The sequence below is a fragment of the Triticum aestivum genome, chromosome 4B (genome assembly GCF_018294505.1).
Source record: "Triticum aestivum cultivar Chinese Spring chromosome 4B, IWGSC CS RefSeq v2.1, whole genome shotgun sequence".
Classification (NCBI taxonomy): domain Eukaryota; kingdom Viridiplantae; phylum Streptophyta; class Magnoliopsida; order Poales; family Poaceae; genus Triticum; species Triticum aestivum.
In genome coordinates, this window is record NC_057804.1 from 182,727,312 (window position 1) to 182,754,900 (window position 27,589).

The 27,589-nt window shown below is 43.8% G+C and overlaps 1 long non-coding RNA gene across 1 annotated transcript; it reads left to right on the forward strand.

Moving 5' to 3' along the window:
• Positions 1-20,994: 20,994 nt before the first annotated feature.
• On the forward strand, positions 20,995-27,379 carry LOC123091707 (uncharacterized). Its single transcript, XR_006443425.1, has 3 exons — positions 20,995-22,399; positions 22,498-25,141; positions 26,803-27,379. It is a non-coding gene; the product is annotated as an uncharacterized lncRNA (long non-coding RNA).
• The last annotated feature ends 210 nt before the right edge of the window (positions 27,380-27,589 follow it).

Sequence of the window (27,589 nt, forward strand, 5' to 3'; positions counted from 1 at the left end):
GTGCAGCATAGCGATAGAACGAAGCAACTAGCATGACAATGATAGTAATGAGATCCAAGGTGACGGTCATCTTGCCTGAAATCTCGCTAGGAAGAAGAATGAGTCCATGAAGAAGACGAACGGGAGTAGTCGAACAAATCCTCACAATCGCAACATTATCGGAACTAAGAAGCAACACCGGAAAAAAACAAACAACATGGTAAATGCACAAGCATAAACATGGCATGATGCACAAACAAGTATGATGCATGTCCGGTTTAATGAGGCATGGCATGGAAAAGTGCAACAAACAACACTACAAATTAAGTGGAGCTCAATATACAACGAGTTGCATGTTGGCGAAAACGCCATGTTCAATTATTTAGTTCGCTCTCGGTTTTGTACCCAACAATATTAAGTGTTGTTAAATATGGCAAGGGGAGAAGCATAGGAAAACTACCTATCTAGGCATGTTTAAATGATCCCGGAAACAACAAACAACAATTCCAAAAAATCCCCATATGCATATTTTTGATTTGATCCTGTTCTACCCTAAAACATATTTTATTGTTGTTAAACAGGAAAATAAAGTGCACCATGTTAAACTAGGCATTTTCCCACCCCATTTACATATAAAGTTTATTTAAAACCGAGCTACGATTATTTAGTTATGAAATAAAACATTTTAACATGGCATTTAAGCAAATTAATGCAAACAACAATTTAAACATTTTAAACATGGATGAAAGTTGGATATTGTGAAACTAGATGAAATTCTAAGCATTTTACATGTTTACAACATTTTAATCTGATGCACGGTTGATGAGTTATTAAATGCATGAACATTGAGGGTTTTTCTGTAAAACTATAAATCCTCGGATCATAGCTAAATTCGTCCAGAAAAAAAACAACACATGGGCCGAAACTGCTGGGCTCTGGGCGCTCACCATGGGCTGAGGCCCAGGTCGGTGGTGGCGGCTGGGCGGACCTGGAGCAGGCCGGATCTGGAGGGGAAGCAGGCTCGGCCTTGGAGCTGGCTGATGACGCGGGGCCCACGTGGAAGGTTGAAGCGGTCAACGGGCATGGGTGAGCGTCGAACTTGGGGCTGCGTGCGCTCCAGGAAGATGAGTGGTGGCGGCGCTGGTCTCGAACGACGACGGCGGCAACAGGAACTCCGCCGGCGAGGGCGCAGCTTGGGGAGGCGGAGAAGCGGGACTTGGGGATGAGCGTGAGGCAGAGGAACTTGTCGCGCTGGTCACACCGGACCAGAGTGACAACAGCGGGCCTTCGACGGGGATGGGGCAGATGAGGCCGGAGGAGGTCGTGGCGGAGCGGTTCCCGACGTTTGTGGTTGAACTTGGTGTCACCCATCCATGGCAACTCGAGGTCATCGGTCGTGGATGTTTTCTGGGAGACAGAGAGCTCCATATGAGAGAGAGAAGAACAGGAAAGGAGGAAGGGAAGGAGAGGGCGCGAAGGGGGCTCGCCTGGGTAGCAGAGGGCGTCGGCAGGAGGACCTCCGCTCCGGCGAGGTGGAACTTCGGCATGGCAAGCGAAGACGACGGTGAGACAGAGAACGCGTGGGTGTTGGGAGACTCTCCGGTGGTCTCGATCTAGACGGGGGCGGGGCCTGGTGCCTGAGCGGCTGTTGCGCTCGTGCAACTCGCCTAGCAAGGAGGGGAGGCTGCGGGCGCTGGCGAGGAGGACCTTCGTGGGGATCGGGATGGCTGGGTTGGATTGGTCTGGTGGGGAAAACAAGGTGGAGCTCGGGCTGTGGTGGTTGGTGGGATGGGGATCCCGGTGAAGGAGGGAATCAGCAGTGATGGGACAAGCACCCAAGGAATAAGGGAGAGTGGGTGGCGGCGGCGGGGAGGATTAGATGGATGGATGGGACATGGCTAGGGTTTCAACTGTATATATATAGCAGGTGGGTTAGATTAGGGGCTATTCGGTCCGTCCGATTGTAATCGGGCGGTCGAGAATAAATAGGCTAGGGAGTCCAATAAATAAAACGAAGATATTTTGTGGATGTTTGGGGATGATTCGGACTCATCGGTCACAACAGCCCTGTTCAGGTTCGGAGCAGTTTTCGGACGCGCACAAGAGGGCTTTGACAAAACGCCATGGAGACAAATGGTTTTGATGGGCTCAGAAAAGAGAGAGAAGAGAGCGGTCCAGTTGATCTAAGAGGGGTCAATAGGGACAAGGAAGAAGCAGCAACTACGAGCGAATGCAAGTTTTATGAAAACGATGCCGATGCAATGTGAATGATGACATGAGATGAGATGCATGACAAGAACAAAATGCAAAACAAAAGACAAAAACCCAACCACGAAGGAAATATCATATCACATCTCCGAAAAAGGCAAGAGTTGGAGTTACGAATATGGTAAGTTGTATCCGAGGCGTTACAACACTCCACCACTATGAGAGGATCTTGTCCCGAGATCTAGGATGGCACCGGAGGGAAAAGGAAGAGGAAGATAAGAGGTAAACTAAGTTGCTTCTTCGACAGACGAGTGAAACCATGAACCTTGAGATGTTAAGCAAAATGAAAGAAAGAAAACAACGAAGATGAGCAAAGTTGAAAACACTCCGTTAGAAAAGAGGAACAAGGGATACGACGAGAACCAAGAGGTTTAGTGATAAGATAGATATTGAAACCACTCCGGTTAAAACTAGATAGAGAAGGAATAATATTGATATAATTTTGGCAGCACTCCGACTGAAAGGAGATGCAAGACTTGATAAGATGGAAAGAACTTCAGGAGATGACACAACACTCCGGTTAAATGGATAAGCACGAAAAGAACACGATCCTCACAATTCGAGATGATGAGTGAAGAGAGCAACATCACCATGCATCCGGAAGAAAGAATAGAAGATAGATCATTGAAATAAAAGAATGTAGGAGAAAATGCCAACTTCTGCCACAAATGAGCTTGGAAAGCACCCTTCCAAGAAGGTTACAACGGAGTTCTTGGAAAACCAACAACGAAACGAATAAGCTTGTAGTGGGCTTATGGAAAACTTCTCAAAATAGAGGCGAAATTCTGTCACTACGGAAACAACTAATATAATTGATAACACGAACGAGATGAAAAACTTCTTCCACCAAGATGATAGAGAGATAACTTGGACCATTGATAAACACCACAATATCAACATTCCTTAGGGAAGGCTTTAGATGTAACCTAAACCAAGATAACTCCAAGGAAGAAAGTGATGGGTTTAAAATATGTCATTCTTGACAACATGTGAATCGCGAAACCTGAATGGAAATTGCCAAGAATGATGTAACACCACCTCAAAAGATAAGGTAGAAAGAATTACACTTCGGAATGCAAGAAGAAGAATACTTGAGCTTTTCCAAGAACAATCTTGAAGAACACTTGAAGAATGAAAGGAATCCTTGATGAACCACCATGTAGAGCCTCCATGGAGAACTCTGGTAATAAAAGGATGATAGAAAGAAAGAGAAGTTAAAAACACAAGGTGAAGCCTTGCAATGATTTAGATGGAGGTTCTGACGAGATGGCCGAGGAAGCTTTGAACGCCAGGATAGAAAAGATTAACTCAGAACTGAGAGACTAATCATCATGAAAAACCTCCGAAGGAAGGAATTGATCCACTTGATGAAAGAAGAATAAGAATTATGTTATGCTTATCCTTCATCAATTAAATTGATGAGAAGCAATGGATTGTATACAACTTATCCACGTTGGGAAAAGATTAAGGGAAGATATAGCGCCAAATTTGGGAAGGTCTCCTTGAGCCACCGGTAGGATTGGAAAGAACGAATGAATTGATACGATAACAACAGAAAAGAACTCTTCAATGAACCACCGGAAGAATTCAGAATTGAATGGCGAAAGGGAATGGAATCACCGGGAAGAATTAGAAACACAAAAGGATACTTGAGGGAATTTAGAGACAAGAGAACGAAGAGATCGCGAACTGATAGAAGAATACTTGAACGAAGCACCCGAAGAATATTGAGACGAACGAAGGGGCACGGGTATATAATAATTGGAGAACGAATTTGAAAACTAGGAACGAAGAAATATTCCAAAAAGATGACCTCCAGATGATCAAGACGGAGAAAAGAAAAAACAACTCTTGAAATACTTCGGATGGATGAAAAGAATATCTAACAAATGGAATAATTCGCGAGGATAACATGAAGTTGGAACCACGAATCTTCGGGAGAAGATACAAGATTTAGAGTAAACGCTCTTCTTCAGTCTTCAAATGACGATGGAAACACCACCAAAATTTGTTAAGGCACTTTGGGAAAACGAAAAGCGAAGAGGTTGAGGCAATAATGAAAATAATTTGAAAGCGATCTTGGAGAAGGCATGTGACTGATGAAATTCATTCTTACGTCACACTTGAAAAGACTATGAGAATAACCCCGGGAGAATTAGAAGAGTCAGGTAAGATCCTGGGAAAAGACCTGTGGGTTAGGGCCCACTAAAAGAAAACACCATTGGAAAGGGTTGTTGAAGAGGTAGATGATGCACCGGAATGATTGAAATATTTGAATGAGGTGACAACCTCGAATTAATTGGAACATAGACGAATCTCCTGAGATGTCTTCTGAACTCCAGAATGATTAAATGGTGAGAGGCAAACGAGCAAGGCGAACACTTGATCCACGGAAAAGAATATGAACAACCCGAAGAACTTGAATTGAGTCCACCGGAAAAGACATGAAGAATGTCAAACAAAAGAGAATTCACCGGTTGAAATAATTGACGAAAGACTGAAGAGGCTCCGCACGAATGAAATTGATGGTCGAAAGAGACTCAGACACCGGGCAACTTGGAAGGGGGGAAACCCGATGAATAACTTGAAGAGTAAACACCGGTTGAAATCATTGAGGAAAGAAAGCAAAGACTTCGCACGAGTAGGATGGATACTTGATTACGGACTCCGACTCCGAGATGAAAAGGGGTGGGTGGGTGGGAAAAGAAAACAGCTGAGGATTGAACTTGGCAAAGATGAAGAGGCTTGAGTCAACTTGACAAGAAATGCACCGAATAAAAAAAAGCTGAGAACCAACGATCGGAAAACCAACTACGTGATCCTAAAGAAAGTTTGAAAGGGAAGAGGAGTAATCCAAAACACCTACGTCAAGATTCCTCACAAGAGCGACGAAGGGGCTAAGGAGTAAAAAGAATTCCTACTCTCCAATATAACTAGCCTCCGAAAACAGTTTTCTTCTAGACTCAACAATGGCCAACAATCAAGGGGGCTCCTATGGTCGGTCGAGGCTCTGATACCAACTTGTCACGCCCAAGATGCGACCCTATCCTAAAGGAACTCGAAGGTCCCACCAAGGATAGAAGCGCATGTTGAAGACGCTTTTGCAAGGTGGATATCATTACATCAACATTACATAATAGATGGGGATACAAACAAAAGGCATACAATGCCACACAAATACAACAACATCATACATAAGAGCAACATCCGACTACGGATGAACACAAATAGAAACTCAAATGACATCCACCCTACTAGCCCAGGCTGCCGACCTGGAACCTATCCCCTGATCGAAGAAGAAGCAGAAGAAGAACTCCAAAACAAGCAAACATCGCTCTCGCGTCATGATCATCGCATAACTTGTACCTGCAACTGTTGTTGTAGTTGAAAGTGCAATCATGCCCTTAATCATATTTTGATGTTGATGACAACACATATGCTCGGGACTAATCATGTTTATCAAGTATATCTCAGGATTATGTTCCAAAGACCGTGTGCATGGATCATGACTAGGGACAAAAGCATATAACTCAAGAATGGAGATACAAGATGTTGACTTCATTTATGGTTTGTTCTTGAGTATAGGGATACCACACTATTAAGAGGGGATTGATGGATCTGTGAAAAACTTGCTCAAAGTTGCTACCTTACCTTCGGACGTCCGGTGTTCTACGGACATCCGGTCCTTCCTGATTGCCCGGACGTCCGGACACTTCCGGACGTCCGATACTTCCACAACAGAAACATTTTTACGGATGTACGGAACCCTCCGGACGTCCGACACTTTCACATCAGAAGCATTCTTACGGATGTCCGGCCCAGCTCAGACGTCCGTATCCTGTACACTGGATTGTGGGTCACACTTTTCACAGCGGCCGGTCGTCCGATGACTGTCGGACGTCCGGACCCATTTGGGCCTCCGGACGTCCGACGTTCTCCGGACGTCCGGCCATCCTGTACCCCAAACGGTCACTTTTTCCCACCACTTATATATACTCCCTTCCCTTCCACGGGATAGGGTTGACCATTCACTTTGAGCCCCCACAAGAACACTCCTCACTCTCTCTCTCATTCATCCACACTAAATCCTAGATTCCAAGTGTTCTAGGAGCTTTTTGAGAGAAGTTCTCCAATCAAGTGATAGATCCACTTCTTCCCTTTCTTTGCACCAAAGGAATTCGTGACTTGAGCAAGTTTTGAGCATTTCCCCATCGTTCTTGTTACTCTTGGAGGTTGGAGACTCCTAGGTGGTAGGAGTCATCCGGAGAGGAATCGACCTTTGTGATTACCCTCGGAAAAGTTTGTGAGGGTTTGGAGACCACCCCAAGGTCTACCACTAGTGGTTGAGAAATGCCTCCGTGGTGTTGTCTCAAAGAGAGAATAGGGTGAGCCTTCGTGGCGTTGGTGTGCCTTCGTGGTAACATCCACCTCTCTAAACGGTGACGTAGCTTCCCTCCAAGGAAGTGAACATCGGCTTACATCCTCATCTCTCGGAGTTGCGGTTATTCCTAACCCTATCTCTCTACTTGTGGTTACTTGTCTCTTAGCACTTACTTATCTCATCTTGTGCTTACTCATATATTTGTGCCACTTGATTATCTTGCTTAGCTCATTAGTATCATACTTGCAATTGTTAGGCTCACTTTCATTTTCTGCATTATTGCCTAAAATTGCTTAGTAATAATTAAAATTTGTAATTGTACCTATTCACCCCCCCTCTAGGTCCATCTCGATCCTTTCAATTGGTATCAGAGCCTCGTGCTCTATTCTTGTGGCTTAACCGCCCTAGAGCGAGATGAACCCAGATGGGATCCCCTGGTTGTAGATCCTAAGGATAAAGGCGAGGCTTCTTCTGAAGTCAAGTCCTTTACTTCTCAGGATCTAGAACGGGCCCTTGCTAAGCAAAAAGAGGAACATGATGCTTCTCTTGAGGCCTTGGTCCAACTGAGATTAGCCACGTTGTCCGCGGTGCTTGCACCACACTCAAGTGGTGTGAGTCCGAGCCCAACTGTGCCTACTTCAGCACTTGGTCAACAACCTCCTAGCAATGAACACACCAGTGTTCCTTGGCTTTACGCAAGACCTCAGGTTGAGAAACCAAGATATAACCCTCAAGGCAAACCTCCTTTACTTACTGCTACTGCCGATTTTGCATTGTGGAAAGTTGCTATGCAGGATCATATTCGACATGGAAACGATGAGATGCTGGAGATTATAGAGTATGGCTATCATGTGCTTGATCCAAAGAACCCCACACCAAGAGAAATATATGACAAGAACCTCAATGACACGGCAATCATGTGTATAAGGAGAGGTATGGATGAAAAGCAAAGGATACCGTTCATACACATCAAAAGTGCCAAGGAACTATGGGAAAGTATTATATGATCCAGGACTGGCACTTCTACCCTCCGGAGTGCTCAATATGAAATTGCCAAAGGGCAATTGCAAAATTTTTGTATGGAAAAATGTGAAACCCCCAATCAACTCCTTGAGCGTCTCATGACTCTCACTGCGGATATTGAGTCATGTGAGTGTGACAAGACTCAAGATGGATTCAATATGACTAAGAGGTTTCTTGTGGATAAGTTGCTTCATGCTCTTGCTCCATATCATCATCAAATGGTGTGGGACATAAGACAACACCATACCTTCAAAGAAATGACTACAGACGACATCATATCCACCTTCCAACTATTTGAAGAATCAAAGGCCAATGCCACAAAACATCTTGCCATGCATGGTTCCCCATCATCAAAAATCAATCTTGCGTTGAAGGCCAAGCAAGTATGTGAAGATGAGCAAAGTGAAGAAGAAGAAGAAGAAGATGAGGATGAAGATGGTAATGAGATTGACTTCGACGAGGGCCCTTCGTATGAAGACATGGCTCTTTTTGTCAAGAAGTTTAGCGCCGGAAAATTCAAGGGAAGATTTCAAAAAAAGAAAGTGAGAAAATGCTACAACTGTGAAGAAACCAGTTACTTCTCCAACGAGTGCCCTTATGAGAACAGAGAAGATAAACCAAGGTTTCCCAAGACCTTTCCCAAGAAGAAGTTGCCAAATCCTTTGAACTCCAAGCTCAAGAAGAGAGATGGAATGGCAATGGTTGCTCAAGAAGAATCTGATCCGGATGATGTTAGTGGTGTTGCCGGAGTTGCTCAAGACTCTCAAAACATGTTGAGGTTAGTAAACAAGAGTGGTGACGTGGTCACCTACAACTACATGAAAGATTACAAGGGCAACGCTCACAAGTGCCTAATGGCAAAGGCAATGGTTGAAGAAGGAGAGGACCAAAGCTCTTCTGACAAGGTCAAGGTAACTCCACGATCAAATCCTCCTCTTTTCACACCTTCTACTCCTAGTGATGAGTACCTTGATGCGGAAGATAGCTATGAGGATGATGATCTAGATGATCCTATGATTGCTAAACTTAATAAGTTCATGTGCTCCCTCAAAGGAAAGAAACTCACTATGTTTCGTATGCTTATGGAGATGGTGAGTAAGCACACCATCACCATTAAGGAACTCGAAACCCTCGTCACCGAGGAAAAGGAAAAGTGTGAAATCCTTGAGCGGAAAGTCCAATATGAGGAAGCACGAAATGATGAACTATGCTTAAAAATTAGTGCAAACATTGATGTTCACACTAATGATCTTGCCTCCTTGAAAAAGGCTATTGACTCTTGTGACGAGTTAATGAATGATAAAAGCAAGCTTGCGAAGTCTCATGCTTCTCTATCTAAGGATTGTAAGCTTCTATTCGTGTCCCTCAAGACTAAGGAAGGAGAGCTCACCGTTCTCAGAAAGAGTTTTGAGACGCTCAAACTTACTTATCTTGAAACTTTAGCCAAGGCTTACTCTTCCCCTATTATAAATGTTGATGCTTGTGCTACTAACTCTAGTAGTGATCTAGCATCTATTCTTGAGGAAAATCGTTTTCTCAAGGCTCAAATTGAGAAAGGTCTCATGACATGTGCTCAAGGGCAGAAGAATCTTGATGAGATTTTGAGTCAACACAATGAGGTGTTTGCCAAAGAGGGACTTGGGTTTGACCCTAGCACAAGTAAGATGAAGACGTCCTCCCAAAAGTGCACAACTCCTCTAAACGAAACTTTTGTAAGAGAAGGGCACAAGGAGAAAGGTAAGGTTGTGAGTGGAAAGGCCACAAGGGGCATGCCCACTCTCAACAAGCCTAAAGAGTTCATGCCTCCTTCCTATGTACTTCGGAATACTAAGGATGGAGAAGTCTTTGCACAATTTGTTGGTCCTCGAAATGCATTCCGTTTCTATGCTATTTGGGTCCCTAAGACCCTTGTAACTAACTTGAGAGGTCCCATTGCAAAATGGGTGCCTCTAACCAAGTCCTAATTGTGTGTAGGTAAGCTTCTCCGGTGGAGTGAAATGGGTGATTGATAGTGGATGTACAAATCATATGACCAGAGATAGCAAATTGCTCTACGATTTCATGGAAGCTATTCAACCATTCATGAGCATTATGTTTGGTGGAGGTTCAAAAGGACAGGTACTCGGGTTGGGCAAGGTGGCTATCACCAATGACATGTCTCTTGCAAATGTTATGCTTGTCCAATCCCTTAAATATCACTTGCTTTTTGTTCGCCAATTGGCTTCTGTTGGTTATGATACACTCTTTGGACTAACGGATGTGAAAGTCTTTAAGAGAGATACTCTCGAAGTGGCCTTTGTTGGAGAGTTGGATGGCAACCTTTACACGGTTGATTTCTCGAAAGAGAGCACATTCCATGCAACTTGTCTAATGACCAAGGCTGACAAGGGGTGGCTATGGCATCGCCGGCTAGCCCATGTCGGCATGAGAAATCTTCAAGATCTCTTAAAGGGAAATCACATCCTTGGACTAACCAATGTCTCTTTTGAGAAAGATCGTGTGTGTAGTGCATGCATAGCCGGGAAGCAACATCAATCAAAGCATCCACCCAAGAACATAGTATCTACTTCAAGGCCCCTGGAGCTCCTTCATGTGGATCTTTTTGGGCCTCCTTCATGGGATAGTCTTGGTGGGAAAAAGTATGGGCTTGTCATTGTTGATGATTACTCAAGATATACGTGGGTGTTCTTCCTCAAGTCCAAGGACGAAACAAAGATCACCTTCATCGATTTTGCCAAGAAAGCTCAACGCAAGTTTGACAGAGAAATCCGAGCAATAAGGAGTGACAATGGGTCTGAGTTCAAGAACTATACCTTGGAAGAATTTCTTAGTGATGAAGGGATTGAGCATCAATATTCATCTCCATACACTCCTCAGCAAAATGGTGTAGCCGAACAGAAGAACCGTACACTTGTAGAATTGGCAAGGTCCATGTTGGATGAATACAAGTCACCACATAGTTTTTGGGCTGAAGCTGTCAATACCGCATGCCATGCATCAAACCGACTCTTCCTCCGCACTATATTGGAAAAGACTCCATATGAGCTTCTAACTGGTAACAAGCCAAATGTCAAGTACTTTCGTGTATTTGGGTGCAAATGTTTCATTCTCAACAAAAGAGAACGGTTAGGAAAATTTCAATCCAAAACTATTGAGGGTATATTTGTTGGTTATGGATCAAACTCTCACGCCTATAGAGTCTACAACAAATCCAATGGATGTGTTGTTGAAACTTGTGACATGGTGTTTGATGAATTTAATGGCTCCCATGGGGAGCAAGTTGATCTAAGTGATATAGGTGAAGAAGATTCTTCTCAAGACATTTTGAACATGGGTGTTGGTGCACTTCTTCCTATGGAACAAGAACCTCATGATGATGAAGAAGAAGATGGAGGTCTCACGCATCATCAAACTACTTCAACATCCATACCAACACAACTTCCTATTGTTCAACCTATATCCTTAGCCCAAGTTGATGAGGTTGATCAAGTCTCACTAAATGATAACCATCAAGAACAAGATCATCATCAAGAGCAAGAACAAGAAAGTCCAATCATGGATGATGAACCTCAACAAATGCAACATGAACAAGAAGATCTTCCTCCACACGTGAATGATCCATATGTTGAAGATGTGGATGATGGACATGAAGTTGAACCTCGTGAAACCCTCACCTCCATCATGCCTCGAGTGGCCGGTCGTGTTGATGTTGACAAAATCCTCACCGGCATCTCGGAAGGTAGAGTCACTCGTAAACATTTGACAAACTTTTGTGCTCACTTCTCGTTTGTGTCTAGTATTGAACCACTCAAGGTACAAGAGGCTTTGATGGACAACAATTGGCTTGTTGCTATGCAAGAAGAGTTGAACAGTTTTGAACGCAACCAAGTGTGGTCACTAGTCAAGAGGCCGTCCACCGAGCACAACGTCATTGGAACAAAATGGATTTTCAAGAACAAGCAAGATGAAAATGGTGTCATCATCTGAAACAAGGCAAGGTTAGTGGCACAAGGGTACTCACAAGTTGAAGGTTTTTGGACTTTGGTGAGACCTTTGCTCCCGTTGCCCGTGTTGAGTCCATTCGCATTTTACTTGCTTATGCCGCTTTCAATGGTTTTACATTACATCAAATGGATGTGAAGAGTGCTTTCCTTAACGGTCCTCTACAAGAAGAAGTATATGTGTCATAACCACCCGGGTTCGTTGACCCCTTTCACAAAGACTATGTGTATACACTTCATAAGGCTTTGTATGGCCTCAAACAAGCACCTCGTGCTTGGTATGATCATTTGAAGAAGTTTTTACTCGATGATGGTTTTGTGAGAGGGGTGATCGATCCCACTCTTTTTACTAAGAGGGACAAGGGTGATTTGATTCTATGCCAAATCTATGTAGATGACATCATTTTTGGTTCTCCTAACATTCATTTGTGCAAGAAGTTTGCGGATTCCATGACCAAGAATTTTGAAATGTCACTCAATACGGATTTGAAGTTCTTCCTCGGTTTTCAAATTCAACAATTTCAAGAAGGAATTTTCTTATCTGAAGCAAAGTACCTCAAGGATATTCTAGAAAAGTTTGGTATGTCTGACGCTAGTCCATGCAAGACACCCATGCCAACCAAAATCACTCTCACTGAAGACACAAATGGTACTCCTTTCGACCCATCTACTTACCGCTCTATGATTGGTTCATTGCTTTATCTTTGTGCATCTAGACCAGACATCATGTTCAGTGTATGCATGTGTGCTAGATTTCAAGTTTTCCCTAAGGAAAGTCATCATAAAGTGGTTAAGCATGTTCTTAGATACCTTGTTCACACCCCAAAGTTGGGCCTCTGGTACCCCAAGGATGCTAAGTTTGATATCATTGGGTACACGAATGCGGATTGGGCTAGAGACAAAGTGGATCGTAAGTCCACATCCGGTGCATGTCAGTTTCTTGGACGATCCTTGGTGAGTTGGTCCTCGAAGAAACAAAATTGTATTGCTCTCTCTACCGTAGAAGCTGAATACATTGCTGCCGCTAGTTGCGCAACTCAGTTGTTATGGATGAGGCAAACTTTGAAGGATTACGGTATCACCTATAGAAATGTGCCTCTTCTGTGTGATAATGAAAGTGCCATCAATATTGCTGAGAACCCCAAAGATCATCTCCGCACCAAACACATTGATATTAGGTATCATTTCTTGAGAGATCATGTTGAAAAGGGTGATATTCACATTGATCACATTGGTACAAATTTTCAACTAGCAGATATCTTCACCAAACCTCTAGATGAAGCAAGGTTCTGTCGACTTAGGCGTGAACTTGGTATCTTGGAGCTTGACAACATTATGTGAAATCTAGTACCCAGTCATGCATGAATCTAATGTCTTGTCATGATGTAGGCATATACTTAGGGGGAGACATTCAATTCATGAATGTTCTCGCCCTACTCAATGCATAAAAAGAACCAACACTCTCAAAGTATCCATAGGTCTAGACCTATGGTGCTTTAACATGATGGAGTAGTGACTATGCACTTAAAGTTCAAGTCTTTCCGTGTCATGTCATGTCTACTCAGACATGGTGGAATTAGCCACCACTTGTAGTCTATGGCTATGATTGAGTAAGATAGGATCTGAGTTACTAAAATAGATAAGGTTTACTGTGAGAAAATGCTTTTCTCATCATCATGATCAGCCCTCCTGTCCAAACTTCTGGCGTCGGATGTCCGTAGGTTCCGGACGTCCGTGTGGTATTTCACTGCCGGACGTCCGTAAGCATCCGGACGTCCATATATTCTGCTTTGGTTACCTTCGACCGGTCGTCCGGCCTCGCCGGACGTCCGTAAAATCCACTCTGGTTCACTTAAGTTGGCCTAGCAAATGAAGCTCCGGATGTCCGGAAGACTCCGGACGTCCGTAAAAACCGTTCTGTTACAATATGCCCGGTCGTCCAACGCCGTCGGACGTCCGTAAAATCATCTCTGTTATCCTCTCTTAGCTGATGGTCCTGACTCTGGTCATCCGTCCGTTCCCGGACGTCCGGACGCATATATGACTCCGGTCGTCCGTAGGCTCCGGACGTCCGTACGTTTTTACTGGGGTCTATATATACTGCGCCGTAGGGTTTTGGTCAACCAACCCCATCCTCTCCACTCGGTTCGCCGCCGCCGCCGCTCCTGTTGTGCGTCTTCTCCCCGCAGCCGCCCGCCGCCGTACCCCTCGCCGGGGTTTCTCCCCGCCGCGGATCTGCCACTTGCCGTCCGGCCCGTCCAGCCGTCCGGTTGCGGATCTGCTCGGAGCTTCTCTCCCCGCCCGTCCGTCGACCCCCCCCTCGGCTCCTCCGTGCTCTTCCTCGCAAGGTAGGGCACAACCTCCTCATGCATTCACCCCCCTCTCCACTTGGTTCACCCTGATCTATGGAGGGGTGTTGACATGTGCTTTCCTTCTCCCCTAGGTCACGATGCCTCGGTCCAAGCACTCCGCACGCAAGCAAGTCGCCGAAGGGCCGGCTCGTCCGTCTCGTCATGGTGGCTCCGATGACTCCCAGGAGGAAGATCGCCCTCGGAAACGTGCCGCTCGTCCTCCCAGCTCGTCCAGTGATTCCTCTTCGGAGGGGTCCGATTTTGAGGATGAGCTTGAAGAGGTGGATCTGTCCCCGATGATTGGCGTCTGCGTCGCTGCCCCCAAGCCCGGCGCTTGTCGTCCAACATTTCAACCTCCTCCTCCTCTGGTGCAACCCCACGGTGATGCCCGTCACATCTCCATTGAGCCTCCACTATCACTAGGCCGTCATGTTAAGCGTTTCAATGAGGTCCCCAAATCTTCTTATCTCAAATTGCGTCGTGATGTAGATCAATTTACTGTTGTTAGGGATTCTCAGGATAGTCGTTTTCGCACAAATGTCCAAGCCGACATCTTCACCACGATTGTCATCCCTAAAGGCTTGTCACTTCATGTTTGCATTGATCTTGAGCACATTCGCACTCATCCGGAGAAATATCCGGGAGCCATTGAGCTCATTGAGTCGTCAAACCTTGCTGCTCCATTCGCCTTTCAACACGATTTTAACCACGCTGCCATCCATTAGTTTTATGCCACATGTTACTTTGCTCCTGATAACACTGTCACATGGATGACCTCCGACACTGCACTCGCATCATCTTATGCTGAGTTTGTCACCGCACTTGGATTTCCCGACACTGGGTTCAAAATCCACACCAATGACCCCAACCATAAGCCCAAAGGCATTGCGGTCTGTGCGGATCTCCTTAGACCCATATCATCTTTGTCTAGTACTGAAAAAAGGGTCTAAATCAAGTCTCCATTTGGCGTTTTCCATTCAACATCATTTATCAGTGTGTCATCCGCACCATTTATCCCAAGATGGGTGACAAGGGCTCCTGCAGCAGCTACTGCATTGATCTCATGCATCGCCTCTACACATCTCCTAAAGGGAAGATAAATATTCCACACTTTCTATGGCATGAGATTCGCCTTGCTAGCTTCCAGCACAAGCGGGCTTTCCCTCATGCACCTTTTCTTCAGGCATTTATCAAGAGTGTAGCTCCCTTTCCCATTGCACGCACTCATATACATGAGAGATGGGTCATCCCACCTCACATGACGGCTGACCATGTTCCTCCTCCTCCCGCTACTACTAGTCGCACCGCCGCTAGTTTTCCCTCTCACGCTACCCATCCTCCTTCCAGTGATGCCCCCTTTGGGCGCATTGCTCGTTTTCTTGGGAAGGCTCATTCAGCCATGATGAAGATGTTCACCTTCCATTGCTCCCAACACCATGATGTGGTCACCCGCATGGTCACTTCCAAGAACGCTCTGAAGGCTCGTCTGAGAGACTCAGGCGTATATGATGTGAGTGACGATGAGCGTCTTCCTGCAGCTCCCCCTTCTGATTTTGGTTTTCCCTCCGGTCCTGAGTGGGCTGATTTCTTTGACGAGGCTGGTGGCAGTGGTGTTCATGATGATGATGATGAGGATGATCTTTAATACTGTCATATCATTCCCCCTAGTTTTTTTGGATACTTGATGCCAAAGGGGGAGTAGGCTCCATATGCATTACTCTAGCTCATTATGTAATCGAACCTATGTTAGGATTAGTTTGTTGAACTATGTTATGAGTTGCTGAACTATGTTATGAGTTGTTGAACTATGTTATGAGTTTGTTGAATCTGAGATTTGGTGAATCTATATGAAGTGATCCAACTATTGTGGCATCAGTTTGAGGGGGAACCCTCATTCATTTTTGTTTTTAGTAGTATCTGTGGTATCACTTTGAGGGGGAGCTCGCTCGCTACTTATTCTTATTATGGTTATTGAGCTCCACAACAAATACTTCCGATTACTATTATGCGTATGCATATGAGTTGTCATCAACTATCAAAAAGGGGGAGATTGAAAGTGTAATCATGCCCTTAATCATATTTTGATGTTGATGACAACACATATGCTCGGGACTAATCATGTTTATCAAGTATATCTCAGGATTATGTTCCAAAGACCGTGTGCATGGATCATGACTAGGGACAAAAGCATATAACTCAAGAATGGAGATACAAGATGTTGACTTCATTTATGGTTTGTTCTTGAGTATAGGGATCCCGCACTATTAAGAGGGGATCGATGGATCTGTGAAAAACTTGCTCAAAGTTGCTATCTTACCTTCAGACGTCCGGTGTTCTACGGACGTCCGGTCCTTCCTGATTGCCCGGACGTCCGGACACTTCCGGACGTCCGATACTTCCACAACAGAAACATTTTTACGGATGTCCGGTACCCTCCGGACGTCCGACACTTTCACATCAGAAGCATTCTTATGGATGTCCGGCCCAGCTCGGACGTCCGAATCCTGTACACTGGATTGTGGGTCACACTTTTCACAGCGGCCGGTCGTCCGATGACTGTCGGACGTCCGGACCCATTTGGGCCTCCGGACGTCCGACGTTCTCTGGATGTCCGGCCATCCTGTACCCCAAACGGTCACTTTTTCCCACCACCTATATATACTCCCTTCCCTTCCACGGGATAGGGTTGACCATTCACTTTGAGCCCCCACAAGAACACTCCTCACTCTCTCTCTCATTCATCCACACTAAATCCTAGATTCCAAGTGTTCTAGGAGCTTTTTGAGAGAAGTTCTCCAATCAAGTGATAGATCCACTTCTTCCCTTTCTTTGCACCAAAGGAATTCGTGACTTGAGCAAGTTTTGAGCATTTCCCCATCGTTCTTGTTACTCTTGGAGGTTGGAGACTCCTAGGCGGTAGGAGTCATCCGGAGAGGAATCGACCTTTGTGATTACCCTCAGAAAAGTTTGTGAGGATTTGGAGACCACCCCAAGGTCTACCACTAGTGGTTGATAAACGCCTCCATGGTGTTGTCTCAAAGAGAGAATAGGGTGAGCCTTCGTGGCGTTGGTGTGCCTTCGTGGTAACATCCACCTCTCTAAACGGTGCCGTAGCTTCCCTCCAAGGAAGTGAACATCGGCTTACATCCTCGTCTCTCGGAGTTGCGGTTGTTCCTAACCCTATCTCTCTACTTGTGGTTACTTGTCTCTTAGCACTTACTTATCTCATCTTGTGCTTACTTACTCATATATTTGTGCCACTTGATTATCTTGCTTAGCTCATTAGTATCATACTTGCAATTGTTAGGCTCACTTTCATTTTCCGCATTATTGCCTAAAATTGCTTAGTAATAATTAAAATTTGTAATTGTACCTATTCACCCCCCTCTAGGTCCATCTCGATCCTTTCAGTAGTAATCTGTGAGCCACGAGGACTCAGAAATCCCATTACCATGGGTATCAAGACTAGCAAAGATTAATGGGAAAGGAAATGGGTAAAGTGGTGAGGTTGCAGCAGCGACTAAGCAAGTATGGTGGCTAACATATGCAAATAAGAGCGAGAAGAGAAGAACCGGAACGGTCGTGAAGCTAGCAATGATCAAGAGGTGATCCTGAACTCCTACTTACGTCAAACATAACGCAGAAACCGTGTTCACTTCCCGGACTCCGCCGAAAAGAGACCATCACGGTTACACACGCGGTTGATGCGTTTTAATTAACTCAAGTGTCAAGTTATCTACAACCGGACATTAACAAATTCCCATCTGCCACATAACCACGGGCACGACTCTTGAAAGTTTATACCCCGCAGGGGTGTCCCAACTTAGCCCATCACAAGCTCTCACGGTCAACGAAGGATATTTCTTCTCCCAGGAAGACCCGATCAGTCTCGGAAGCCCGGTTTACAAGACATTTCGACAATGGTAAAACAAGACCAGCAAAGCCGCCCGATGTGTCGACAATCCCGATAGGAGCTGCACATATCTCGTTCTCAGGGCAACACCGGATAAATCAAGCTACGAGTAAAACCAGACCTCGAGTTTCCCCGAGTTGGCCCCGCAGGCTGCTCGGTTCGGACCAGCACTTAGAGAAGCACTGGCCCGGGGGGGGGGGGCTAAAATAAAGATGACCCTCCGGTTGGCCGACCCAAGGGAAGGGTATAGGTGGTGGTGAGGCAAATGGTAAAACCAAGGTTGGGCCTTGCTGGAGGAGTTTTATTCAGAGCGAACTGTCAAGGGGCCCGTAAATCACCCAACCGCGTAAGGAACGCAAAATCCGGGAATATAACACTGGTATGACGGAAACTAGGGCAACAAGAGTGGAACAAAACACCAGGCATAAGGCCGAGTCTTCCACCCTTTACCAAGTATATAGATGCATTAATTAAATAAGAGATATTGTGATATCCCAACATAACCCTGTCCATCATGGAGCAATCTTTGACTTCACCTGCAACTAACAACGCTATAAGAGGGGCTGAGCAAAGCAGTAACATAGCCAAGCAACGGTTTGGTAGGAAGGGTGAAAAGGTTAGAGGCTCACATTGCAATTTGGGAGGCTTGAAGAGCAAGTGATAGGTAGCGCATCATAGCGATAGAACGAAGCAACTAGCATGGCAATGATAGTAATGAGATCCAAGGTGACGGTCATCTTGCCTGAAATCCCGCTAGGAAGAAGAACGAGTCCATGAAGAAGACGAACGGGAGTAGTCGAACGAATCCTCACAATCGCAACATTACCGGAACTAAGAAGCAACACCGGAAAAAACAAACAACATGGTAAATGTACAAGCATAAACATAGCATGATGCACAGACAAGTATGATGCATGTCCGGTTTAATGAGGCATGGCATGGCAAAGTGCAACAAACAACACTACAAATTAAGTGGAGCTCAATATGCAATGAGTTGCATGTTGGCGAAACACCACATTCATTTATTTAGTTCGCTCTCGGTTTTGTACCCAAAAATATTAAGTGCTATTAAACATGGCAAGGGGTGAAGCATATGAAAACTACCTATCTAGGCATGTTAAAATGAGGCCGGAAACAACAAACAACAATTCCAAAAAATCCCCATATGCGTATTTTGGATTTGGTCCCGTTCTGCCCTAAAACATATTTTATTGTTGTTAAACAGGAAAATAAAGTGCACCATGTTGAACTAGGCATTTTTCCACCCCATTTACATATAAAGTTTATTTAAAACCGAGCTATGGTTATTTAGTTATGAAATAAAACATTTTAACATGGCATTTAAGCAAATTAATGCAAACAACAATTTAAACATTTTAAACATGGATGAAAGTTGTATATTGTGAAACTAGATGAAATTCTAAGCATTTTACATGTTTACAACATTTTAATCCGATGCATGGTTGATGAGTTATTAAATGCATGAACATTGAGGGTTTTTCTATAAAACTGTAAATCCTCGGATAATAGCTAAATTCGTCTAGAGAAAAAAAACAAGACACGGGTCGAAACTGCTGGGCTTTGGGCGCTCACCATGGGCTGAGGCCCAGGTCGGTGGTGGTGGCTGAGCAGATCTGGAGCAGGCCGGATCTGGAGGGGAAGCAAGTTGGGCCTTGGAGCTGGCTGATGACGCGGGGCCCATGTGGAAGGTTCAATCGGTCAATGGGCGCAGGCGAGCATCGAACTTGGGGCTGTGTGCGCTCCAGGAAGACGAGTGGTGGCGGCGCTGGTCTCGAATGACGACGGCGGCAGCAGGAACTCCGGCCGGCGAGGGCGCGGCTTGGGGAGGCGGAGAAGCGGGACTTGGGGACGAGCGTGAGGCAGAGGAACTTGTCACGCTGGTCACGCCGGACCAGAGTGACAACGGCGGGCCTTCGACGGGGATGGGGCAGACGAGGCCGGAGGAGCTCGTGGCGGAGCGGTTCTCAACGTTTGTGGTTGAACTTGGTGGCACCCATCCATGGCAACTCGAGGTCGTCGGTCGTGGATGTTTTTTGGGATATAGAGAGCTCCATATGAGAGAGAGAAGAACATGAAAGGAGGAAGGGAAGGAGAGGGCGCGAAGGGGGCTCGCCTGGGTAGCAGAGGGCATCGGCAGGAGGAGCTCCGCTCCAGCGAGGTGGAACTTCGGCGTGGCACGCAAAGACGACGGTGAGACAGAGAACACACGGGTGTTGGGAGACTCGTCGGTGGTCTCGATCCAGACGAGAGCGGGGCCTAGTGCCCGAGTGGCTGCTGCGCTCATGTAGCTCATGTAGCAAGGAGGGGAGGCTGCGGGCAGTGGCGAGGAGGACCTTCGTGGGGATCGGGATGGCTGGGATGGATTGGTCTGGTGGGGAAAACAAGGTGGAGCTCGGGCTATGGTGGTTGGTGGGATGGGGATCCCGATGAAGGAGGGAATCAGTGGTGATGGAAGAAGCACCCGAGGAATAAGGGAGAGTGGGTGGCGGCGGCGGGGAGGATTAGATGGATGGATGAGACAGGGCTAGGGTTTCAACTGTATATATATAGCAGGTGGGTTAGATTAGGGGCTATTCAGTCCGTTCGATTGTAACCGGGCGGTGGAGAATAAATAGGCTAGGGAGTCCAATAAATAAAACGAAGATATTTTACGGATGTTTGGGGATGATCCGGACTCATCGGTCATGACAGCCCGGTTAGGGTTCGAAGCAGTTTTCAGACGCGCACAAGAGGGCTTTGACAAAACGCCATGGAGACAAAGAGTTTTGATGGGCTCAGAAAAGAGAGAGAAGAGAGCGGTCCGGTTGATCTGAAAGGGGTCAACAGGGACAAGGAAGAAGCGGCAACTACGAGCGAATGCAAGTTTTATGAAAACGATGCCGACGCAATGCGAACGATGACATGAGATGAGATGCATGACAATAATAAAATGCAAAACAAAAGACAAAAACCCAACCACGAAGGAAATATCATATCGCATCTCCAGAAAAGGCAAGAGTTGGAGTTACAAATATGAAAAGTTGTACCCGGGGCGTTACATCCACCCCGGATCTGCACCCCATACGAGGAGTAAAAATGGCGGCGACAGAGCACAGGGTTGGTGACAACAGTTGGACGAGGTGGTCTACAGGTGAGGAACGGCCGCCAAGCATTCCTCTGGCCACCGCACTGGAGCCTCGTCAGCTAAGGCTACAATGGCACTGCCAGTCCCTCCTCTTTCTCCCTCTCCCATGCCACCGTTCCCCTCCCTCATCCATCAACACAGCCCGGTCCACCTCACTGAGAGCTCTCGGCGGTAGGGGGAATGGCAGTGACGGTGGCTACTGGATAGTAGGGACTCGCCGAGGTGGTCCATTCCAAGGAAGAGGGAGAGGATGCCGGTGACAAGGTGAGCTTCGCCTACCCCCCTTCTCTCTCCATGTCTTCTGTACAATATGTATTCTGCTTTAGTATTTAGCATATTACATAGTTTACTTTGAGGACGGATGGACTCTCTTATGTTGTTCTCGAGAGAATTTTTTTAGTCTCTCTTAGATGTACTTTGATTTGCTGTGAATCTTATGGTCACAATCAACATGTTTATTTTGGCTAAATTATGAGTTGTCCGAATCTGATGTTTTCCGCACAACTAGGAGGGGGTGGAGATGAAATGGGGCCAAATGATCCCGCCGCAACAATAGTAGATCTGAATTTGTGTTGCTAGGGCGCAGACTGACCTGACTTTGAGGAAAAACATGGAGATTCAAGTGCCATTTTCTCCTGGCAATTCCATTTTCAGCAGCTTTTAGAGATGCCTCTTCATTTGTTAGAAAAAAACATAGAGATTCAAGTGCATTTTTTCCTGCCAATTCCATTTTCAGAAACTTTCAAAGATGCATCTTCATTTGGTAGAAAATACCTTTTTGAATTATGAGCTTGGTCTTTTAACATGGCATACAAAATGTACTTTTGAATATAATATTATGTTGCTACTTGCAAAGTTTTTTGAGTGGTAAATTGTTTTTCAAATTTCCAAGGACATATTAATTTTACGTGGCTGCAGAGGAGTATATCAAGTTATCAGCAGGGTGCATCAATGGCTCGCAGCGGAGGAAGCTGCGGCGACTGCTACTACTGCAGCAAGGAGCTAGCTAGCTAGGTGTAGCCGACACAATAAGTTTCCATTTCGCTTCAGAATTCGGAGGAGGTCAACATTTGTTTTATAGTCCTAACAAGGTCACACCTTTTCCCTTTTTCTTACTTTGTCCCTCAAATTGGGGCTACTGAGTGTTCGTGATGGAAATTTACGGGTCAGTGTTTACATTGGTTTGTGGGGATTACAAGTTGATAAGGAATTCATGCTTGATGGTCTTGTATTTTGATGTCGTGATTTGTGTTGACGTTCTGCATATGTTCAGGAAAAAAGATAGTAGAACAAAGCTAGAGGATAACTATGGTGAAAATAATTATTCGTCTTGTCAATGTGAGCTTGCTTATTTCGTTCTGCTTGATATATGTTGAAAACCTTTATCCTCGTCTCCCCTGTGCACCCATCGTCTTCTAACATTCGCTTATCATCAGGTATAAGGGGAGTAACGTCCATGGTGGAGGTGCAGATCAAGGAGGTCGGCAAATGGGATGAGGTTGGGTGACGTGAGTGAGGAAAAAGGTGTAGGTCCTTAGTTTTTTGGTGATGGTAGTGGCATACTTCCTTCAGTGAAGGAAGGAATCCCGACGCTTACAATGACGTTAATGTTGCTAGCAGTAGGGGGCGGAAGCTTGGCACATGTATGTCTTAACGTCTTATTTGTTAATGTTGGGGCAATGCATGCCGAGTGGTGGTTGCGTATATGTTATTGCTACACTAGCAAATTTGTTTTAGGTAAGAGAAAATGTCTTTTTTGTTTCATACATTGTTGTTTCAGTTAGTAGTGAATATTGATGATGCTCGTGGAAACTTTCAAGACATTGCGGAACTTTATATCATCATTTAACAACTTTGATTTCTAATTAGCGCGACAATCTTCACCAATATTTATGTCAAAAAGGAAATTAGTCGGAATTGGTTTACTGTCTTGCTGAGATTAAATATCCACATTTTCCAAATCCCAAGGTGTAGAGGTTGATTCCTAGTTTTTCGTTATTTCTTTTTTTTTTCATCTAATCTTTACTGACCAATTTTTTCTATGCATGTCACTAATTATTTTTCCGCTCGTTCAATACCTGATGCATGTAGAGATTAGCTTTGACGATTCATGCATTGTAGTTTGTAGCCTGATAGCTATATAAAAAAATACATTGCTGATTCAGTTTTGGTTTTTCACTCAGACATACAGTGGTTAGGGTTCTTAATCCATACATAGTGGTATTTGTAGGTTGATGTTATCATATCTTCCATTCAATATCTTGTGCAAAGTTACATGCATATTTTTCTTTCTTTAGGCCATACACCCGTTTGATTTCTGGACCCATATTTTAATGGTTCTCTTGCAGGTGATGTGAAGGTTAGCTACTGTGATCAAGGAAATAACATGTATCTGTGTGGTTTGTTCCTGCCGTTGATCGACTATTGCTGTGTTTAAGGTATGTTGTGCCCGGTGCTACTTAATGCTATATAAAACCTATAGCTGTACATAAAACGCCTTGATATGCAAATAACCTAGTTAAAATAAATGGGTTGCGCCATCTAGCATTACATGACGACATGCCAAACACTCTGCCACCTAGGATAGTATATATTTGTATTTCATTGAGTTATCTCATATTTCTAGTAAAAAAACTCTTCGCTTTGGGGTTTTGGAATAATCTTCAGGAAGTTGGTGACGATTTAGTAGAACTTATGGAAATGTCGCTTTCATTAGACAATGACATGCCAAAGACGCCACTTCCTGATGTAGTCTTTGGACTTAAGCTATCTCATATGTCCAATAACAAGATTTGTCACTTCGGTTTTTAGAATAATCTTTGATAAGTTGGTTAAGAATTAGAGCGAAATTTACGCTCATGAGTAGTATTTGTTGTACAAACATCTAGTTAATTCTTGAGATACAATAGAGACACTATAATAGTACTACTTTAGTCAAATACATTGTCCACTGATTGTTGTAGTGAAATGTCGCTCTAGCTGTTAATTTGCAGAATCTTGCATGACAAACTATAGGCATGTGATCTCTATGGTGTTTTAGTAAATAAAGAAAACTGGAACATGTGCCTTCAAATTTTGTATTTATATACAAAAACCAAGTATTGGTACATACGAACCATATGAATAGGACTGAAGAAGATCTATTTTTCTGTCATGTTTGTGAGTTTTCTGTTATTTCCTCTCAGCGTGAGTAGGTCTGAAGAAGACGGACATAGCCCTTTAGGTAATTTCACTTTTTTTGAACCACAAACAGTAGAACAATAGTTCTATGGTATATTTTCATTAAAAAACAGTATGTTACAAAGGGAAAGGAGAAAACAGAAACAAAAGAAAAAATATCTAAGCTAATGGGGAAGAGCCCTTATCCAATTTCAGTTTTGGGCAACACGAGAATCATTTAAAAATTTATCTGACAACCTGCTTGAACAAGGTGGAATGCTTGTCTTTGATCTTGTGTTGAAGTAGTTGAAAATCCTTTTTTAATTCAAGCCTCCAATTTGAGACTGTCGGTTGGATGTTTCTGAAGACCTTGCCATTTCACTTTGTCCGAGATTAATAACAAATTACAAATTTATTTGTTTAAGTAGGACAGGTTGTTTATGAAGGTATACCATTTCTATTGACTGGATAATTTACATGTTGGCAAGGACTTATTGGTGCAGCCTGGTCCTAATTGCTTGGCCAATTTCCCAACCCAAATCCATAACCGCTTCACCTTTAGATCTTTACGTGCTTGATGAAATGCCTTAGAGACTAAGATCTGCACTTTGTTTTTCTCCGTTCTCCTGCTCACGGATTAACCGATGGATGTAATACCCAGAGAAGCCTTAGGAACTGATCTGCAGTGTCTTCCAGTGTATGCGGACACACAATTCACTTTCCTTTCCTTTTTGCCCTTTGTATAAATGATGTGGTTGAGTTACGAAGCCTCTTCAGTGTTGTCTGCAAGCCGAAGGGGAGTTTTTACTGCATTTGAGCTGCTCTATCTGATTGTTCATCTCTTGAACCCGTTTTAGCTGATATAAAAGTGTTCTCTTTTTCAGAAAGCCATAAAATGAGATTGTGCCCCTCTTTCTCCAGGTGCATGTTGCTGCCCTCCTTTCCCCTCTGATTTTACTTGCTTTACCTTGTGTGAAGTTTTATACTGTCAATATTGATGTACCTAAAAATTTTGTTTATAAAGATAAAGATGCAGTTAATTCACATCGTTATTTTGATAAGGCAATCACCAAAATAATACTGTGAGCTCACGGACATTCTTAGCAGGTGTCGTTGCTCACTACAATTATCTGATTTTTGGTTCGATTTGACTGGCAGTGACAGTGGTCAGGATGATGTAGTTGTTGAGATTGATGGTAGAGAAAGAGCTATGTAGTGTTTCAAGCTACTAATGCAGATACGATTTTGATTTTCCTGCATTTCTAGATTTTTACTCATGCATATTCCAGCTTTTTTGCTGCTCAAATTAAACACCTGACCGTGAAAGTTGTTGTGAATATTGAGGTACCCGAAAAAATGTTATAAAGATAAAGATGTAGTTAATTCACATCATTATTTTGATAAGGCAATCACCAAAATAGTACTATGAGCTCACGGTCATTATTAGAAGGTGTCGTTTCTCACAACAATATTTTTGATTTTTGGTTCGATTTGACTGGCAGTAACAGTGGTCAGGACGATGCAGTAGTTGAGATTGATGACAGAGAAAGAGCTGTGTAGCCCGATTAGGAAACTAGGAACGGTGGTTCAAAAATTAATGAGTGATGAATCATTAGTTCCGAGCAACCATCCTTGGATGTCACTATTACGACCACCTCTGCTTGTACTGACGAGAGCATCTAAGTTGCATCTAGACCACATATTCCTTTTGATAGTCCCTACTACCATTTAGGGTATTAACATATACTCCCTCCATCCCATAATGTAAGACGTTTTTTGACACTAGTGTAGTGTCAGAAAATGTCTTACATTATGGGACGGAGGGAGTATTTTGTTATCTTCTTGTTAGGCACATTTAGAGAGACTGGATGTTGAATTTGGTACTTCTGCTATGCCTGGACTACAAAAGTCAATATAGTTGATGTTCATCAGTGTTTCTAGATTGTCCACCTTTCAGTTGGGTTAAGCCTCTTATTCTATTGTCTGCAAATGAAACATACTTGATGTACCTCTGGTATGATAAAAGATATCACCCTTTCCTTTTGTAAAGTTTTCTACAGATGATGTTGTGGAGGTTGATTTAAGAATTTATGCGCTCATTAGTTCATTACTTATTTTACCACTAAATGATACTATTAGCCAATGGTGTATAAGTGTTGCACATGACTCTATTTTGCTGGAAAATATGAATGAAGTGATAGTACTTGCAAACATGGACTCCTCTTTGCTGGACGAGGACAACTAAAATACTAATCTAGCGGTAGTAATTACATGGCTGATCTCGGTTTTGTACATGTTAGGTGAGCATTATCAGTTCTACTTCCCATAAAAGTGTGTATTTTAGTGCTGCAGATTGTTTCTATTTTAGAGCAATAAGCCAAATCATGTTGTTCATTGTAAATCTTGAAAAACTCTTGTTGTTTATTGTCACTTCTATCTATGTTATAAACTTTTGTTCCTGGTGTGGTACTTGTCAATCTTGGTGTGCCCTTTCATTTCAAGTTTTCCCTTCCATTGCCGCAAAGCAATATGTCCTTGTTTCTTCAATTGATTCCTCGTTTCATGTCTGCACTCTATTACAGTAGAACAACATGTTATAAACATGGCGCTGGGCATTGTTTGTCCACTTCCCTTCAAAAGAGAAGAGATGGCTATAGAGTGGATTCATCACTAAAGAGATGACAAATGTTGTGCAAGGCATTGTTTGTTCAGCTTCTTTAAAAATGAAGGAGTTACCGTGCATCTGACCTATAAAGGGGATGTGAAGGAAAAAATGCTATGTTGTGCAAGGCATTGTTTGTTCAGCTTCTTTGAAAAATGAAGGAGTTAAAGTGCATCTGACCTATAAAGGGGCTATGAAGTGAAAAATGTTATGGATCCAGAGTGGGAGTGGAGAGTTACCAACAACGTATCAAGGACAAACCGTGACATGGATTCCTAAGTTCCAGCTTACATAGCAAAATTATATAGAGAGAATGCCCGCATTTTGAAATCTCTGTTACATAGTTTGAAGCTATGTTTCTTTCCATTTTCAATATTAAAAGGATCCTTATTATTGACAATTTGTCAAGCATTTATTGTCAAATAACTCTTTGTTTGAAATGAGACCTTGCGCCATTTGGCGCAAGGGGTAAAGTTATTATACATCTTATTATAGACAATAAGTCTCCATTCTTTTTTTATTAAGAGGGGTTAAATTTGTTACCATATGTGCTTGCTCACAACTAAACCAGACAAGCCAACTAAACCATGAATTTTCTTTTTGATATGTTTTTTCTTCAAACTCAGATATCTAATCATGATAACCATATTTTCAACTAAAACAATGCTTCCTTAGCTGGTTCGTACATGTTATAGAATTTCTTTTTC